The sequence below is a fragment of the Epinephelus lanceolatus genome, chromosome 19, assembly GCF_041903045.1.
Source record: "Epinephelus lanceolatus isolate andai-2023 chromosome 19, ASM4190304v1, whole genome shotgun sequence".
In the NCBI taxonomy this organism is placed as follows: Eukaryota; Metazoa; Chordata; class Actinopteri; order Perciformes; family Serranidae; genus Epinephelus; species Epinephelus lanceolatus.
Genome location: NC_135752.1, coordinates 6,058,413 through 6,064,412, shown reverse-complemented (window position 1 = coordinate 6,064,412; position 6,000 = coordinate 6,058,413).

The following is a 6,000-nucleotide window of genomic DNA, read 5'->3' as shown; positions in this document are numbered from 1 at the left end:
CTCAGGGAAGCTCATCTGCATGCTCGTCGTCCTCATCAGGGTCTCGACCTGACTGCAGTTCGTCGTCATAACCGACTTGAGTGGGCAAAAGCTCACATTCGATGGCGTCTGGCACGTTGGAGAGGTGTTCTCTTCACAGATGAATCCCGGTTTTCACTGTTCAGGGCAGATGGCAGACAGCGTGTGTGGCGTCGTGTGGGTGAGCGGTTTGCTGCTGTCAACGTTGTGGATCGAGTGGCCCATGGTGGCCGTGGGGTTATGGTATGGGCAGGCGTATGTTATGGACAACGAACACAGGTGCATTTCATTGATGGCATTTTGAATGCACAGAGATATCGTGACAAGATCCTGAGGCCCATTGTTGTGCCATTCATCCACGACCATCACCTCATGTTGCAGCATGATAATGCACAGCCCCATGTTGCAAGGATCTGTACACAATTCCTGGAAGCTGAAAACATCCCAGTTCTTGCATGGCCAGCATACTCAGCGGACATGTCACCCTTTGAGCATGTTTGGGATGCTCTGGATCGGCGTGTACGACATCGTGTTCCAGTTCCTGCCAATATCCAGTAACTTCGCACAGCCATTGAAGAAGAGTGGACCAACATTCCACAGGCCACAATCAACAACCTGATCAACTCTATGCGAAGGAGATGTGTTGCACTGCGTGAGGCAAATGGTGGTCACACCAGATACTGACTGGTTTTCTGACCCCCCCAGACCTCCCCAGTAAAGCAAAACTGCACATTTCAGAGTGGCCTTTTATTGTGGCCAGCCTAAGGCACACCTGTGCATTTCATGCTGTCTAATCAGCATCTTGATATGCCACACCTGTGAGGTGGGATGGATTATCTCGGCAAAGGAGAAGTGCTCACTAACACAAATTTAGACAGATTTGTGAACAATATTTGTGAGAAGTGGTCTTTTGTGTGTATAGAAAATGTTTTAGATCTTTGAGTTCAGCTCATGAAAAATGGGAGCAAAAACAAAAGTGTTGTGTTTATATTTTTGTTCAGTGTAATTGTAACCAACTCCATCTTTACCAGCAGTAACATGAAAGTGATGCTTACACATAATGCATCAGAATTTATCCAGTAATCTAGTATTATAATATAATATAATATAATATAATATAATATAATATAATATAGTATAATATAATATAATAATACATAATTCTTATTGCATTATAGGCCATTTTGCATAGTTGGTATTTTTATGTTTTGCACATAAAGTTCATTTTGATGCTCATTTGTTTGTACATTTACTTTTGAGTAAATGTAAATTTTTTCTACACTGTGGTATTTGTACTTTTACTTAAAGGGACATTGTGTAACATTTTCAGTTGTTTATTAGCAAAAACCGATTTCTGTATTCATAAATACAGTACAGGCCAAAAGTTTGGACACACCTTCTCATTCAATGCGTTTTCTTTATTTTCATGACTATTTACATTGTAGATTCTCACTGAAGGCATCAAAACTATGAATGAACACATGTGGAGTTATGTACTTAACAAAAAAAGGTGAAATAACTGAAAACATGTTTTATATTCTAGTTTCTTCAAAATAGCCACCCTTTGCTCTGATTACTGCTTTGCACACTCTTGGCATTCTCTCCATGAGCTTCAAGAGGTAGTCACCTGAAATGGTTTCCACTTCACAGGTGTGCCTCATCAGGGTTAATTAGTGGAATTTCTTGCTTTATCAATGGGGTTGGGACCATCAGTTGTGTTGTGCAGAAGTCAGGTTAATACACAGCCGACAGCCCTATTGGACAACTGTTAAAATTCATATTATGGCAAGAACCAATCAGCTAACTAAAGAAAAACGAGTGGCCATCATTACTTTAAGAAATGAAGGTCAGTCAGTCCGGAAAGTTGCAAAAACTTTAAATGTGTCCCCAAGTGGAGTCGCAAAAACCATCAAGCGCTACAACGAAACTGGCACACATGAGGACCGACCCAGGAAAGGAAGACCAAGAGTCACCTCTGCTTCTGAGGATAAGTTCATCCGAGTCACCAGCCTCAGAAATCGCAAGTTAACAGCAGCTCAGATCAGAGACCAGATGAATGCCACACAGAGTTCTAGCAGCAGACCCATCTCTAAAACAACTGTTAAGAGGAGACTGTGCGAATCAGGCCTTCATGGTCAAATAGCTGCTAGGAAACCACTGCTAAGGAGAGGCAACAAGCAGAAGAGATTTGTTTGGGCCAAGAAACACAAGGAATGAACATTAGACCAGTGGAAATCTGTGCTTTGGTCTGATGAGTCCAAATTTGAGATCTTTGGTTCCAACCGCCGTGTCTTTGTGAGACGCAGAAAAGGTGAACGGATGGATTCCACATGCCTGGTTCCCACTTTGAAGCATGGAGGAGGAGGTGTGATGGTGTGGGGGTGTTTTGCTGGTGACACTGTTGGGGATTTATTCAAAATTGAAGGCACACTGAACCAGCATGGCTACCACAGCATCCTGCAGCGACATGCCATCCCATCCGGTTTGCGTTTAGTTGGACGATCATTTATTTTTCAACAGGACAATGACCCCAAACACACCTCCAGCGTGTGTAAGGGCTATCTGACCAAGAAGGAGAGTGATGGAGTGCTGCGGCAGATGACCTGGCCTCCACAGTCACCGGACCTGAACCCAATCGAGATGGTTTGGGGTGAGCTGGACCGCAGAGTGAAGGCAAAGGGGCCAACAAGTGCTAAACACCTCTGGGAACTCCTTCAAGACTGTTGGAAAACCATTTCAGGTGACTACCTCTTGAAGCTCATGGAGAGAATGCCAAGAGTGTGCAAAGCAGTAATCAGAGCAAAGGGTGGCTATTTTGAAGAAACTAGAATATAAAACATGTTTTCAGTTATTTCACCTTTTTTTGTTAAGTACATAACTCCACATGTGTTCATTCATAGTTTTGATGCCTTCAGTGAGAATCTACAATGTAAATAGTCATGAAAATAAAGAAAACGCATTGAATGAGAAGGTGTGTCCAAACTTTTGGCCTATACTGTATGTCATCATTAGTGTATTATTACCTCCACCAATAATTCATGAGTGTCATAAGCGGCCGGCAGCCATTCATTTTCAATGCATGCTGGCTACAAAGGGCGTCAGGGGCGTCGGCTGCAGCGAGTGGCGCGATGCCAGCAACCAGAGCATCAAGTAGAAGTTGAGAGAAGCTGAACTTTATGCAAATGAGCAGTGCGGCCGACGAAGCAGCAGCCAATTACAGAGGCAAGGCGAGGCTGGGCAAAATTGAAAGAGAAGACGAATATGTTGGAGAAACTTATCAGTACAGTCTGGGCTCTCCCGGAGCTGTACCAGCCGGTGAAATTCCCTGTGGAGTTGCCGGGTTTGAAGGACTCTGTGTACCCAGTCGGACCGACGGCTCCGGGCCCTGCATTTGCTCAGCACATCTGCCGATGCAATACAGAGGAGGCTTCCGAAAGTGCGATCCATGAGCTCCCACTTATTTACCACCAATTACATTTCTCAATGGTCCTACGTGCCAACAGGAGGGTAAAATCATAATAATAATAAAAGACTCATGAAGGTTATATGACTGTGTTTATTAGCGTTATTTTAATTGTGTAATGAAAGTCATGAATAATACATAGTGAAGACATAAATGATAGTATATTAGTTCATCCTTGTAAAGTGCACAGCCGGTCAGCCTAGATGGACACATCTGCAGCGCCCAGCCCGGCCCCTTTGGCCGCTGCAAGCACCTGCTGGTGCTGGCAGTGTGAGCAATGTCAGAAGCTTTTGGTGGGAATGCACAGTTAGCTAACAGCGGCGCAGTGATGTGAGGAGAAGGATGAGGGGTGTGAGGTTGAGCCACTTGTCAGTTGTCAAAAGACAAGACGTGATTGGTTTGTTTTTCATGGTGAGGAGGGGGTTTGTCAACTCGTGTCGCTTGCGTCTGTGTAGGAGCCTGCTGGCGCTGAGACATAAGGATGACATCAATGTTATCATAGCTTTTTGGTATACAGCGGCTACCATTGTTGAAATATGCAATTGAAACAGTGAGGCGCTAGAGTGCGCTATCCGTTTGAATGCAATATATGATTTCATTGTTAGATGGGAGAAATTTCTACACACTGTAGCTTTAAAAAAACAGATCTGAGTACTTCTTTGCCCACTGTTCCTCTGTGTTTATCATCATAGAAGATGAATTGTTGTTTGAGGAGTGGAGTACTAATGACACAAACACAGAACATCAAGAACATTTTAGAGAGAGGTTTATTTATTCTTTAAGCAGTATCATGTCCCTGTGTATTACCATGTCCCACATTGGCTGACTAAATGCTGGTTAGCATTGAAATTAGGTCACTCCCTGGGGTCTTGTCAATACATAATTAAAAAGACAGGACACAGACAGGCTCCTATTGCTCTCTCTGCAATGAATGAACCACTGGTGTGCTGGCGGGCTACAGGCTAATGAATCTTAAGTTGAAAACAGTACATTTATTTTTGGCACATATGTACCAGTAGTGTAATTATAAAAAAATACTTAAACTTACTTAAACTATATACATTTTTTTCCTCTACAGTAGTTGAGACATTCAGTTAATCAAAAAACTGTTACCCGTCAAATCTTAAGTCTAAAGGCTGAATAATGAAAAGCCTGCTAGTGTTTCACAGACAGTCTGATGTCAGTGGCTCCACTGTTGAGACCAGTGGGTAACTTATCTGCAGCTGATTCATCCTCCACCTGGACAACAGTGAGCTCATTCACTAGATACTCTGTCTCTTGCTGTGAAATATAACTCATAAAACCAACTTACCGTTAACCCATTTATCTTCCCATCAACCTGTTTACACCTCTGGCATTTTGTACTTTTGGTTATTGTGCCTTGTCTGTAATCTTTATTGTTTAAAATGTATCTTGTTTACGTTCTATATATTTGCACTCTTTCCAACTTTGTACAACTTACACCTGCTGCACGACTGTGGGGATAAATTAATCCTGTCTTACTTTAAAATGTATTTGCTTGTTAAGCTTGACTTTGGGTATTTAACACCATGTATTGATAACACGTATTAAATACCATTATGATTCTTTTTTATTTCCCAATTAATGACCCAATTAAATGGCCAGTCCCTTTCACTAGCTTGGTGTGGCTACACATTTTGACAACAAACCACTGTCTCAATTAAACGCCTAGTCTGGTTGCCAAGCAGTTTTTTTTTTGTTTTTTTTTTCAGTAGAAGTCCTTCCAATGTATAAATCTGGGTTGTTGAACTCAAATTATGTGTCCATTCCTTGACTACCCTGTGAGTTATCCATATTCCTTTAGTCTGTAAGAGTCCTTAGATCAAAAGAATCAAAAGGGTTTTTCCTAAAAATTAATCCAACTTGTGAGTATTGTTTTAAAAGGATAGGAACAAGAATGTGTAGCCACATTGGGCTAGTAAAAGGGACACAACTTCTTACTGAGACATTATATATATATATATATTTCTATATATAATGTCTGTAGCAAGAGGCATAACCACCCCAGTCTCGCCACCAGACAATCAGAGATCTCCGCCTTCTGATAGTCTGGGGACGCTCCTTTCTAAAGTGTGTTTAACACACCGGAGAAAACGGCCGGCAACAAAGCAACGCCTCTTGCATTTTTTAAAAGGACACGCCCTCCCAGAAATGTGCGCTCCCCCTTTTCTCGTCCGCAAGGAAACAAATACACAGAGCTTGAAAATGGATGCCGAGAGATTTAACTCTGTTTTATCAAACATGTGCTCAGTCCACAAGATTGTGGAAATGAAGGAGTTACAGTGACTTTGTTTAAAACTTTTAACGCAGTCAGACTATGTTTACGAACACAAGAGTTCAGCGACCCACCGAAGGGCCGCCCTGCGGATTTACTATTGGTTCTGCAACGTAGGGAGTTTTTTTAAAACTCTGAAATTGTATCCACCCATCTAAACACAAAATCAGGGAGAAAGACATCAGTCTTTAGTTAAGCAAAGCGTCTAAAGACTGACTTCTGA